We start from the raw sequence: 15,035 nt of genomic DNA, 5'->3' as shown, positions 1-15,035 counted from the left end.
ATTCTGGCCCTTTGAAGAATGAATAATAGAAGCTACAAACATGTGAAACCTCTTGACCTGGTGTAAATACACATTGTCTAATTGACACAATATGTCAGAACATCAGAACTGTGAATCAAGAAATGTCTTCCCTGGGGCTTTGGTGTTTCAATAGTGTAATGGATACTTGGGTTCTCAATGAAGAATGCACCATGAAGCTTAGCTTGAGGTGACATGGAAGGGACAAAGAATGTGTGAGAGTGAGGATGTGTGAGACCTGAAGGTTAGAAGACCCTACTGTTTTCATAATAACTGGAACCCAGTCCTCAAGTATTGATTTGGGCCTAAACAGCTTCTCTCAGCACTCAGCAACCCCTGTGGCTGTGTTCAAACTTGTTCCTAGATCAGGTGGCCATAGTACAGCAGCTAGTCCCTCCGTCTCACCCGGGATTTGCCTAACTCCTTCTAATCATTTAGGGGATTATAATCCTGGTCTCCAATTGGAGACCAGCCTTAAACTGATTCTAGAACACAGGTTCCTAAATCCATCACATATGATTTGGTGCCACATGATTTGAAAATTTAGTATGGTATAGAAATACGTTTAATTGGGGTAATATGTTGGGGGCGAATTCTAGCAACAGTACAAGTGCAGATCACCAGTTATGGGCAACCTGTATTATTATTCTCATATCTGCTGGAAACTGCTCCATGGGATCACTGATTTTGAACTGGTAACATGGTTTAACTGCAGGTTGGAAAAGCATGCAAAAAAGTCACACAAATACATTACACAAATGAGTGAGCAGATCAATTGGCAGCATTGCAAAAAGGGCTGCATAGCTGTCTCCTTATGTATATTCATAAACCAGTGCTGGAAATGCAGCAATCAGTTTGCATACTGCAAGATTTTCCAAACTGCAATGAAACAAATGATCAGAAAACCTGTTTTAGTGTTAAAGTTTTGGCAAAGATCTGTAGCTCAGGTTGGGGGTGAGGTTGTTGACTTGCTCGCTGAGTTGGCTTGTTCTCGTTCAGACGATTCGTCACCATGCTAGGTCACATCATCAGTGCAGTGTCTGATGAAACGATGTTATTCTACTCGACGAAGTAGCCTAGGGGGTCACTGTCATGCAATCTTGGTTGGCAGAGAGAAAATTCTCACAGGTGCCAGGACCAGTGTTCTCATGCCATGGCTACCTGATTTAAAACACAGCAATGTGAGAGCCCTGAGTTGCACTGTGTTCCTATACATGAGTTGGGGGTCAGTCTCTGGGCAAAGTGGCCTGGAAGCAGCATTGCAATGTTCGGTATCAGAGAGCTCCAAAGCACAGTTGTGAAGTACTGAACTATATTGTAAGTTAGTCCAAGATGCGTTATGATGATATGGTGTGGCGGATGCTTTGTCGAGGCCAGGTTCCATGGCTGGAGGGTGTGGGCAGATGCTACTATTACAAGATGTGCCTGTAAGAGAGATTCATTCTGTCATGTTTCTTTTGAAAGGAAGTGTTGTAAACTTGGAGTTGGGCTGACTGCTCTGAGCCCATCTGGCTTCGTTTTTTTAATGTTGGAACAACAGAAGCAGCAAGAAGTGATAAGGTAAAGATCCCACAGAACCAGGATTTGAATTTTAGCTTTCAGCAATTGCTGGGGTCAGGAAGCTGGATGTGGAAGCTGTCATACCTCTCTCTGTTACAATTGGGTTCTCTTCCTACTGCTACAATTGCATGTGAGACAATCTACTTTACTGGATTTGGCTTTGCCAAGTGTGTGTTTATGGGATGTTACAACATTGAAACAGTAGTCAAATAATCTATTATTTTGTTACGTTTTCCCACAGAGTTAACTCATTCCAATTCTTCTTTCTTTTGTTTGTATTTTCACTGTAGTGTAAAAATAAAGTGTGTTTTGCTTCAAGTCCGGTAGTTTTTCTAACCTAATTGCATCTGGAACATACCTTACACTCACCATTAAAAACAAGAAAAAGTTGGGGTCACGGCTATCTTAATATATTTTGAGGGGCTTGATCTGGTCCAAAACCATACTCATGGAGCTTGCCCTGAGATGCTGGGTAATGTTGACTGAGATGAAGGCCCGGAGTGGATGTGGTAAACTGTAATTTTCAAGTGACCACTCTGGCTTTCAAGTATAGAACTGGTACAATTCTAGCTTCTCACTGATACCTGGGAGACTAGCAGCCCGTATATAAATATAGTGAAATTGGGTAAATAAGAGATATTGATGCATGCAAATGGAGCTTTTGCCAACTTACTTGCAAGATTCTTGTCTAGCCATTAAAATCTTAAGGGAACAGTCTGTCCTTTGTTTTCAATGTCAAGAATCTCATTTTCTCATTCTTGCTTTATTCTTCCAACTTTGTTGGCAAACATTATTTGGATGCTGACAAAATTAACTCTGTGCTTTGATGCTAATGGCTATGCAGGCAAAGTGAAACACAGTTGTACAGAGCTGTTGTTACTGCATTAGTAGTCCAGAAGTACAGAATGACGATCTAAGACAAGAGTGTGATGAAGAGATAGGAGGAGCATAAACAATGATATAGATCAGTTTGGTCAAATGGACTGTTACTGTGCAGTGCAATCAATCGGCTGAATCTCATCATTTTTTGGCAAGCTGCCATTTTCATCCCATTCTATGGGGGTTTCTCTCCGCAATACCTTGTGCTATCATACCAAACTGGACTCATTAACTTTTTATGCCAAATATTACCCCTTTTTGTTCAATGCGAGGTCAATTCTCCCACTTGCCATAACTGGAAGTATTCAACTATTGCTGGGATATACTGGCAACCCTTGTGCCAATGTTTTCATTGAAGCCTAGCCATGCATCCAGTCAAGTGTTGCCAATTTAGGATTGCCTTCACAGTGCAAGTAGTTGTCTACCAGTCAGAAACTAACGCTTCTCAACTGCACAATCCTACACACATGTTGCTTAAGTACAGATGGTTTACCTGTCCTTTACCTTGGCTGAGGCACAGCTACTCTTTCCCAATGCTGATGGTAACCCAGCATCTTATTATGACTAACGTGAAATCATTACATGCAGGAAAGTATTCCATCACTTCAATGTAGTCATCTCAAAACAGTCAATTTTATTTGCAAACAACAAAACCAACCAGAAATCAGACAAACGCAAGTTTCATTTGCCTCTCAGAACAGAAACAAACTGCATGCAAATTGATCATCAACAATTTTACAGTCAATGAATGATGACTGCACTGGCTCACATCAATTGGAACAACTACAGAAGTTGCTGGAAAAACAGAGTGGGTCTGGCAGCATCTCTGAAGAAAAAATCAGAGTTAACGTTCCGGGTCCAGTGACCCTTCCTTTGAACAAGATCTATCTGGCTTGTAGCATCTGAAACTGTTTTGCTTGTGCATTCAAAGGTTGATGTTCCTCCTACTCAATATCGTCATTCTCTTCTGTGGAAGTCTGCTCCTGCTTTCCCCATTCATCAGCTTTGATAACATTGTTGGGTCAAAATCTGAAATCTGAAATAAGGGTGGAGGGGGATTGTTTGAGCCTGTGGGAGACGAAGAAGCAGAAGACTTTTAGGCCATCTGCGTGGGGGATACAGTGTACAGGGATTAAATTTCCAAAGTGAAGATGAGGTTTAGGGGTCTAAGGAATAGGAAGTCAGGGAGGAGGGAGAGGGCAGGTGTGGTGTCCCCAACATAGGCAGGGAGTTCCTGGACTTGGGGGGGGGGGGGGGGGTGGTACAAGACAGAGTCAACGTAAGCAGAGATGAGTTCAATGGGGCAGGAGCAGGCACAGACAATGGGACAGCCGGGACAGTCAGGTTTGTGGATTTTGGGAAGGCGATAGAACCGGTGGTGCAAGGTTGGGGAACGATGTGGTTGGAGGCTGTGGGTGGGAGGTCACCTTAGATGATGAGGTTGTGAATGGTCTGAGAGATGATGGTCTGGTGATCAGGAGTGGTGACGTATCCGAAGGGGTGGCAGAAGGAAGTGTCAGAGAGTTTGCGCCTGGACTTGGCGATGTAGAGGTCAGTGTGCCTTATTACTACTGCACCACCTCCCCTCCTCATCAGTGGGTTGGATGGTGAAGTTAGGGTTGGAACGAAGAGAATGGAGGGCTGCATATTCCATGGGGGAGAGGTTGGAGTGAGTGAGAGGGGTGGAGAGATTGAAGCGTTCAATGTCACAACAGCAGTTAAAAATGAAGAGGTCGAGGGAGGGTAGGAGGCTGTGATGTGGTGTCCAGAGTGATGAAGTTTGTTGGAGACAGGAGAAGGGATCTTTAGAGGGTGGGTTACACTCTCAGTCAAAGAAATAGGCTCGGAGGTGGATGCGATGGAAAAAGAGTTTGACATCTAGACATGAACGGAATTAATTTTAAAAAGTGTGGGCGCAGGGGAATTAAAATGAGTCCTTTTCTGAGGGCTTACCATTTGTCCTCAGTGGTGGGAGGTCTGGGGGGATGGTGAATACCTGGCATTCTGAGGGGATGCATGTCTCGCATTTCTGCTCTCTCCCCAACAAAAATAAAGACAGAGTCTCCCGGTCCTCACATACCACCCCCACCAACCTCTGCATGCAGCATATCATCCTCCACCACTTCCGCCACCTACAATCTGATTCCACTACCTAAGAGAAATTTTCCCCCCCACCCCTATCTGCCTTTCGTAGGGACCACTTAGTCCATGCTCCCTCCTCTGCTCCACTCTCCCCAATAACCCCTCCACACCTGACACCTTTCCCTGCAAACACAGGAGGTGCTACGCCTGTCCCTACACTTCACACCTCACTTCCATCCAAGGCCCAAAGCATACTTTCCACATCCAACAGTGGTTCACCTGTATATCCTCCAATCAGGTCTGCTCTATCCATTGCTCTCGATGTGGCCTCTTCTACATTGGTGAGACTAAGCGCAGACTCGACACCAATTCATGGAACATCTGTGCTCTGTATACAATAATCAACAACAAGTTCTGGTTGCTGAATATTTTAATTCCCACTCCCACTCCTGTGATGACATGTCCCTCCTGGGCCTCCTCCAGTGCCACAATGATACCACACACGAACAGGAGGAGCAACACCGCATATTCTGTCTCGGGAGCCTACAACCCAATGGTCTCAACATAGAATTCACCAGTTTTAAAATCTCCCCTCCCCAGCTTCATCCCATGTCGAAACCTCCCTCTCATCCCCATGTCCTTGACATGACGCAACCTGTCCATCTTCTCCTCCACCTATCCGCCTCACCCTTTCCACTGACCAATCCTCAATACCCCCTACCTACATCCACCTATCACCATCCCACCTACCTTTCCCTAGCCCCACCTCTCCTCCTACTTATTTCTGAGCTCCCTTTCCCTTTCCCATTTCTGAAGAAGGGTCACAACCTGAAATGTCAACTTTTCTGCTCCTCTGATGCTGCCTGGACTGCTGTGTTCCTCCAGCTCCACACTGTGTTGACTTTAACTCCAGCATCTGCAGTTCTTGCTATTACCCCCTTCTTGATTTGGAATAATATCACCATTTCTTTCTTGTCACTGGATGAAGATCCTGGAACCCACTTCCCAAAAAAAAGCATGGTGAACGTAGCTCCATCCCCAAGGAATGTTGCAGTTCAAGAAAACATTTCACCACAACCTTTTCCGGGGCAGTTAAGGATGATCAACAAATGCAGGCCAAGCCAGCAGCACCAGGCGTTCAATGAACAAATAAAGCGGAGTTACCACCTTCCCACGCTCCACACCAAACACTCGCCTTCCCTCTCCCAGAGGCATTGAGCAAAGACTGTGGATCAAATCCAGCTCCTTCCTGATTTTTTTGGCACAGCCATTGACTTAATAATCTCACTGAACTATCTTGGGAGTCCTCAATATGGCTTTAATTATGCCCTTTAATATGCTTCCATCAGCCTGTGCCTCAGGGAGACTAATGTTCATGTCACTACTTTCAGAGTTTGTAGGCTCCAAAAATATATTTTCTGCTAGTTTGTACTATTATCTACAAGTTTGAAAACTGATTTATTTTATGAAAATGTTAATATGTTGTGGTTATGCTGTTTTTTCACAGGAATTTGGTTTGATGCTTTGCTGACCAGAAAATAATACCCTTGGTTTTATGGGAGTGGGAGACATACTTAGGTTCACTGCATCAGATCAAAAAATTGTAAACTAACCCAAATATTTAGCACTTTATTCTCAAAACATTTCTAGATCTGTAAAAGCTCGTAATTGCAACCATTTCTTTTAGCAAAATACTTATTTTCTTTTTCTGTCAGATTTAAAAAGCGTTACTTGAAAAAGTACACAGTAAGTTTCAATTCCGATTCTCAGGCTGTGCTCTGCTTGTCATTCTCTGGCATGCTGCCACTGGAGCCACTTAACTGACTTTAAGCTAAAATTATTTTGACTTTGCATCTTGAGTTCTGCCTTTGCAACAATTGAGTCAGATTTGGCTATCATTGGCCCAATGACGAAATAACCAACTGGTAACTTCCAACTTAGATAACAAACTGTGGAGCTGGATGAACACAGCAGGCCAAGCAGCACCTTAGGAGCACAAAAGCTGACCTTTCGGGCCAGCTTTTGTGCTCCTAAGATGCTGCTTGGCCTGCTGTGTTCATCCAGCTCCACACTTTGTTATCTTGGATTCTCCAACATCTGCAGTTCCCATTATCTCTGATCACAACTTCCAACTTAGATTTGGTTACACAAAACAGACATTTGTATTCCTCAGTTAATAATGCTTCTGTTCGTGAGCCAGAAGGTGGCCATTCAATTTTTTTTGTCTATGATATTCATGGAATATGGGCACTGCTCACAAGGCCAGCATTTGTTTTTATTCCTAATTGCCTCTGGACTCAGGGGCTCGTTCAGAGGGAAGTTAAGAGTCACTATGTAATGTGGCAGGACTCACATATAGGCCAGACTGGATAAACAGGAACAGGAGTAGGTCATTCAGCCTGTCTGATCTATTGAATTCTGTCCTGTACATGTTCAATAATTTCGTTTCCTGAAGGACATTAGCGAACCAGATTTTTTTTTTACAACATGATAGTTTCATGGTCACTATAAGTTAGACTGCTTTTAAATACCAGATTTTATTAGTTGAAATTAAATTTGAGTTTGAACTCAATGCCCCCTACTCCCAGATATAAACCTGACATAACCACTACACCACCATCACTTCTCCTTTCAAAATTCTACTACAAGTTTAAATATTTAAGGCTGAGTGCTGAAGGTGCCATATTTAGATGAGAAATTAACCAAAAGCCCTTACTATCCCTGTAAGTGGATGTAAGAAATATAAGAGCAGATTATAAGAGCTTTTACAAATATATAAAACTGCTGCAATAAGCTGTCATCTCCTAATTCCATGTACTTCTTTCCTAAAACTGTATTTTTGACTTCTTCCGAACAGGGTTTCTGTTCCTGCTAATTACCAAAATGGCTCTCATCAAAGCCACAAATGACATCCTGCATGACTATAAAGAAAGTTAATTATCTTTACTCAACTAGGTACAGCTTTTTCCATGGTTAGCCACACTATCCTCCTTCAACATGGCTCCAAAAAACATTGGGATTGTGTTTACCATTCAGTCTTCCTCCATCAGGTTTCTCTGGAATTTCCTTCCCAAAACTTTCAAATTTATTGAGCACATTAAGATAAGTAATGGGATTGAGGGTTATGGGGAGAAGGCAAGGAGAATTAGGTTGAGAAACATATCAGTCATGAATAAACGAAGCAGCAGACCCAATGGGCTGATTGGCTTAATTCTGCTCCCATATCTTATGGACTTATGGAAGGACTAGAATTGCTCTGACTGGGATCTTTGCCTTATAATCAGATACCACCATGATAAAATCACTTTCGAGAAAACATTGTATTTCAAATTCATTTATCCAAAATTAAACAACCCTCAAATCTCCTTTCCTCCATTTGCAACTTTTAATTCCAACTGAGTGATGATTATTCTTCAGATTGAAAGATTAATAGATTATACTTCAGATCACACTCTTGACTTGTGCCTTTTAGATGGTGGACAGGATTTGTGGAGTCTGGAGGTGAGTTACTCACTGCAGGATTCTTAGCCTCTGCTCGGTTCTTTCAGCCATTATAGTTATTTGGTTAGTCCAGTTCAGTTTCTGGATAATTGTAACCTCCAGAGTGTTGTTGGTGGGTGGGGGTAAGATTTTGAGATGGCACCACAATTGAATATCAAGGGGCAATGTTTAGAATGTATCTTATTGGAGATGGTTATTGCCTCTGATTTGTGTGGTGTAATCGTGGCATGCCACTTTTCAGCACAAGCCTAGATATTGTTCAAATCTTACTACTTGTAGATATGGACTGTTTCAATATCTGAGGAGTTGCAAATGGTGCTGAATATTGTGCAATAATTGGCGAATGTCCCCACTTGTCACAATATGATGGAGGCGAGGTAATTTATGGGGAAGCAACAAGCTAGTGGTATAATAGCTGGACTGTTGATCTAGAGACCCAGGCAATGTTCTGGGGACCTGAGTTCGAATCCTGCTACAGCACGTCATGGAAGTTGAATTCAATTAAAAATCTGGACTTAAGGGTCTAATGATGACGATGAAACTGTTGTTGATTGTTGGAAAAAAAAACCCATCTGGCTCACTAATGTCATTTAGGTAAGGAATACTGTCATTGTTACCTGGTCTGGTCCACATGTGACTCCGGGCCCACAGCATTGTGGTTGACTCTTAACTGCCCTCTGGGCAATTATGGATGGACAATAAATACCGCCTTGCCGCCAACACCCTCATCCTGTGAATGAATTTTAAAAAAGCCTTGAATGCAGATTTTTTACAATAAGTCCAGAATGTTGTAACATTGCATAAACCTACTTCATTTGTACGGTGTGCTTAACTTGTGGAACTTCTCTGCAGTTTTATGTTGCATTAGCTTCAGGCATAGCTGTCTATTAACCTAATATAATGAGCAGTGAACTTAACATGCTTTTTTTTAACTGAACTGGAAACTGACTTCAGGGATCTAACAGTTTAATTGCTGAACACAATTAAAGCAGACAAGGTTTACTCACAGTGTGCATCTGTGATAGCTGCTTGACTTGATCTCATCGAGCAGAACTTATGACCCAACCTAAAGCATGCCTGACCAGTTGAGCAGTTTATTTTATTCTAAGCTTCTCATGATCTACTTGCGACCAGAGCTAGCAATCAAACAGTAACTAATGCAGAGCCTTGTTGAGTGAATTAGGCATAACTAACAGGAAACTGTACATTAGGATCAGGAATTTGTTCAGGAGAGATTGTTCAGGCAAGTAATGAAACTTGAAAAGTAACAGAGTACATTAAGACCTATAAGCAAAAACCCTCTCCATTTCTGTCTTCATTATTTGTTTCATGGATTTTAAAACATTTTATTTTTTATTTCTAATTCTCCATGTTTCAAGCAGGAAGCAGACTTGCATTTATACAGCAGCTTTCATGATCTTAAGATGTCCAAAAATGGTTTACACCTAATGATGTTGTTAATTAAATACAATAATTTTACAATGTAGGAAACAGGGTCTGCTAGTTTGCAGATACCCAAGAACAACAATGGAGAAACAATGGAGATATGTAAGCTGTTTTTTTTTAAATTGAGTTTATTTGAGAAATAAAAATTGGCCAAGCTACTGGGAGAATGTGCCTGCTGTTTTATGAAATGGTGTCATGGAATTTCTGGAGTCCGTCTAGATAATCAGATGGGCCTTGGTTTAATGACTCCACTGGCTACAGCACATCCTTGATACTACACTGTCTCAAGTCAGTTGATTGGAACTTGAACCTTTAGGCTTGGAGGTGAGCCTGTTACTGAATATAGTGGAGTAAAATTAATCTTTTATGGAAAAAGTAAAATTGCTCCCATGCTAATCACTGCTTTTTTTAAGCTTTCATTCCCAAAATTTCTTCAATATTATTTCCTGCATAACCATCTGCCAATGAATTGATTACTCTATGGGGTCTGCTGACATCACCCACACACTGTCTGAGTAGACATTATTCACATTGTGAGTCTTGGAGTCACTTTAGGAGTTGTGGGGATTCTAAAATAATATGCAGAGTGAAATAACTCCACAGAGGCTGGTATCCCATCACCATGGAAACCTTTATTTATTTGTGGAGAGTCCTTAACACTGATCCACCTCCGTCAGAACCAGTTGTCAGACTGAGCAGACCCTCTGACACTCCTTGAAAGGACTGCCATTCCGCAAATCCAACCAAAGCTGTGGATATGCTATGTAGACGACATTTGTCATCATTAAATGGACCAAACTAGAGGAGACACACAAACTTATAAACAACACCCTCAATGGAATAAAATTCACCAGAGAGGAGAAGAAGAACAAACAGCTCCCATTCTTAGACGTCATGATAGGATCCAAGACAAATGGGGAACTGCAAACAAAAGTGCACTGAAAAGCCACACACACAGACCAGATACTGAACTTCAACAGTAACCATCCCAGCACACACAAACGAAGCTGCATGCGAACACTATTTAAAAGGGCAACAACACACTGCAGCAACACGGAACTTCACCAAGAAGAAGAATACCTCTTCCAGGCTTTCAAGGATAACGGATATCCAAAGAATTGGGTCAGAAGATGCCTACACGAACAGCCCTGACACACTCAGCACACTACCCAAATCAGAAACATGTCGGAACTCACCACAAGACTCCTATGACCACTGGGCATCAGAGTTGCACATAAGCTCACATCCACCCTATGACAACTGCTCACCCAAACCAAGGACCCACACCCCGCCGTGGACAGGCCCAATGTCATGTACAAGATACCTTGCAGAGACTACGAGAAACACTACATCGGACAAACAGGAAGGAAACTAACAAAAGTACATGAACACCAACTGGCTACAAGAAGACACTCATTCATCTCAATCCATATGGATAAGGAGAACCACCACTTCGACTGGGACAGCACCAAGATCCTGAGACAGGCATGAGAATTCCTAGAAGCATGGCATTCCATGAAGCATGCTATAAATAAACACATTGAACTCGACCCCATATACATTCCACTATGAAGGAAAACTGGAAGTGAGGCGATCCATCTCAACGGACCCCAGAGTTTAAAAACCAGGCGGGAAAACACACCAATGCTTCATTGGAGGCTGCACTGAGGATGTTACCAAGCATGGTAACGAAACATCTGTGAAACAAGAAATCAGCTCAGCGAGCCAACCAACCTCAACAACCTCAACACCCATAACCTGAGCTATAAATCTACTTCAAAACCTCTGACACTCCTGTTTATATCTGTCAGCTAGGGCTCCCTGATTGGACCGGATTAACAGCCCCAATCAGGGAACTCATATTCTATGAGGACAAGTTGGCTGACCTCGTTACAATTACTACACATGGTGTTTAGAGTTTGGAGTTTAGCGAACATAAGTGACAGTCTCAGGAATCCACTACCTATGTCAAGTAGGGTTCAGATATTCTCAGGAAGTACTGACAATTCATAATTTATTTTGTCAAATTAATTGGAAAGGGACTAATTTGTCACCGATAACTGACATTCTATCCATTCTGTTTCAGATAACACGAAAGTCATATTTGGGGTCCTCATCAATGTTATCTAAACCCTCTGAAACTGGGGGAGTGACTGAGTCCCTGAAGATACAGAATGTATATTTCACACAAAACAAACATAAATAATCTAAAACTTTGCTAGTCACACATCAATGCTACAATCACTAATCATCATTGACTCATAGTTTGATAATAGCATGGTTTTAAAATCCTTATCTTTATTTTCAAATTCTCCAAGGCTTTGTCTCTTCCTACCTTTGTAATTACCTCAATTTTCACAGACCATTGAGGTCACTGTAACCCTCCAATTCTGATATCTTGCACATTTCTGATTTTTATTGATTGTTACACCTTCAGCAATTAGGGTCTAAACTCTGAAATTCCATTTCTAAATTTCATTAGCACCCTACTTCTCTCCTTTGTTGACATCCCTAAAAACTCATCTCTTTGACTAAGCTTGGTGACCTGCCCTAATAACTCTTAATGTGGCTAGTGCTTGATCCAAAAGGCTATATAACTATTAAGGTACTGTTGTTGTTACGGGATTTCTCCAAGATTTGCTTCTTAAATATTGGAATAGATTTATTTGCTGATTCAGATATATTCAGAAAATGGATTGAACTCAGACCAAATCACTCACAAGTTTGCTGCAGATGTCACATCATTTACATAAATTCAGCATTTTTTGAAAAGGGAGGCAAGTGGTAATATTTTTGGACTGGTAATCCAGAGACCCAGACAACATTCTGGGGACAGTTCAAATCCTGCCACGGCAGATGGTGGAATTTGAATTCAATAAAATCTTTGGAATTAATAATCTAATGATGACCACAAATCCATTGTGGATTGTTGGGAAAAACCCACCTGGTTCACCAATGTCCTTTAGGGAAGGAAACTGCCATCCTTACTGGTCTGGCCTAGAAGCAAGTCCAGACCCACAGCAAATGTGGTTGACTCCGAACTGCGCTCCGGGCATTTAGGGTTGGACAATAAATGCTACCTAGCCAGTGGCATCCACATACTGTTAATGAATAAAGAGCTGTTTTTAAAAATAAAACTGCAAGAGCCAAAAGATCACTGCAGATGTAAATTCACTGACTGGTCAATTTCTGTGCAGATCCAAGAAAAATGATCACAGCACACAGACTGTGAAACTTCAAATAGAAAAACCAAAAAGGATGCAGTGATAAAAATCAGAAAAGTGCAAGGTGATAAACCAACCCCTCTCATCAGAAAACCAATTCCTGCAGACATTTTTGCACTTTACTCTTTGAGAACTGTACAAAAAGGGATTAAAAACTGTCTGCAACCTTTGTCCTGTATGTGTTAGTGATCTGTCAGGTTAATATATAGGCTGATTAATAATAGCCATGAAACACACCTGCACTGCAGGTAAAGTAACAAATTCTGTCAAACAGCCACTGTCGAATGGAACCAGGCCAAAAATCTTGAAACAGACTGTTCAACTGCCAATTTCAACATTACTGTTACCATTAAATGTACTAACCATAACATGCTGCAATCTACTCTTCATAGGTGATTCTAAGCCTTATACTTGATCTTTTTCCACTTTTTTGTAGTCACTTCTTCCTCTTAATCTGTTTGTATGTGTATTATTATTTCCTGCATTTAGCAATTAATTAATTCACTCTTTTGTTAACTCAAGAAAACCTGATTAATTGATACAGAGATAGGAGAAATTGCCGATGCTGGAGAATCTGAGATAACAAGGTGTAGAGCTAGATGAACACAGCAGGCCAAGCAGCATCATAGGAGCAGCAAAGCTGACATTTCGGGTCTTGACCCTTCTTCAGAAATGGGGGAGGGGAAAAGGATTCTGAAAAAAATAGGGAGAGAGGGGGAGGCAGATAGAAGATGGATAAAGGAGAAGATCGATGGAGAGGAAACAAACAGGTTAAAGAGGCGGGGTTGGAGCCAGTAAAGGTGGATATAGGTGGGGAGTTAGGGAGGGAATAGGTTGGTCCAGGGAGGACGGACTGGTCAAGGAGGTGGGATGAGGCCAGTAGGTAGGAGATGGGGGTGGGGCTTGAAGTGGGAGGACAGGATAGGCGGGAGGACAGGTTAGGGAGGCGGGGGAGAGCTGGGCTGGTTTTGGGATGTAGTTGGGGGAGAGCAAATTTTGAAGCTTGTGAAGTCCACATTGATACCATTGGGCTTCAGGATTCCCAAGAGTAATATGAAATGCTGTGGCATTGTTGTGGCACTGCAGGAGGCCCAGGAAAGACATGTCGTCCACGGAGTGGGAAGGGGAGTTGAAATGGTTTGCAACTGGGAGGTGCAGTTGTTTGTTGCGAACTGAGCATAGGCGTTCCACAAAGTGGTCCCCAAGCCTCCACTTGGTTTCCCCGATGTAGAGGAGGCCACAATGGGAACAGCGGATATAGTATACCACATTAGCAGATGTGCAGGTGAACATTTCTTTGATGTGGAATGACTTCTCAGGGCCTGGGATGGGGATGAGGGGGGAGGTGTAGGGGCAGATGTAGCACTTCCTGCGGTTGCAGGGAAAACTGCCAGAGCTGGTGGGGAGTGTAGAGTGGACAAGGGAGTCATAGAGAGAGTGGTCCTTATGGAAAGCAGATAAGGGTGGGGAGGGAAAAATGTCCTTTGTAGTGGGGTCAGATTGCAGAAGTGTCAGAGGATGATGCGTTGGTGGGATGGTACGTGAGGATGAAGGGAATCCTGTTTTGGTTGTTATTGCGGGGAGAGAGTGTGAGGGATAAGTGCGGGAAATGCGAGAGACACGTTTGAGGGTGTTATTGACCACTGTGGAGGAGAAGTCCCCCAATTCTAAAGAAGGGTCTAGTTGCAAAACGTCAGATTTCCTGCTCCTCTGATGCTGCTTAGCCTGATTAATTGAGTTCCTTTGAGAACATAAATTCATTTGACCCAGGCATCCACAAGGAAATGATCTTTTCTAAATTAACCCTGTTGTAGGATGAATAAAGACGGAGAGTCAGTTCATCCCTCCCGACCTGGGAGCTCAATGATTCGGGATGTCTTTTCTAAAACCAGAACAAACTGTGGAATTTTACCTGGGAACTGCTTGTAACAGCAGTAAGAGTTTGAAATTTAATAGGGTTAGATGGTCAATTATGAAAATGGGTTCAGTTTGCCTGCAACTCTGTCATACTCTGTTACTCTAGCCCATTGAAAAGGTACAGCAAGTCTTTTAAACTTGCCCATAAAAGACAGAGGGTATTGTTGGATGAGTCTTTCTCGGGCTAGTGGTTCATGACTAGTGGAGTTCTGCAGGGATCCATACTGAGATAGTTGCTGTTTGTATTATATATAATTGGCTTAGATAAAAATGTAAATGGGTGGGTTAGTATGTTTGCAGATGATACAAAAATCAGTGGAGATGTGGATAGTGTAGAATGTTTTCAAAAGATACAGCGGGATATTGTTCAGTTGCAGATAGGGGTGGAAATGACAGGTGGAGTTTAAT

This window comes from Stegostoma tigrinum, chromosome 8 (assembly GCF_030684315.1).
Source record: "Stegostoma tigrinum isolate sSteTig4 chromosome 8, sSteTig4.hap1, whole genome shotgun sequence".
NCBI lineage: Eukaryota > Metazoa > Chordata > Chondrichthyes > Orectolobiformes > Stegostomatidae > Stegostoma > Stegostoma tigrinum.
This window is presented reverse-complemented; position numbering follows the sequence as displayed.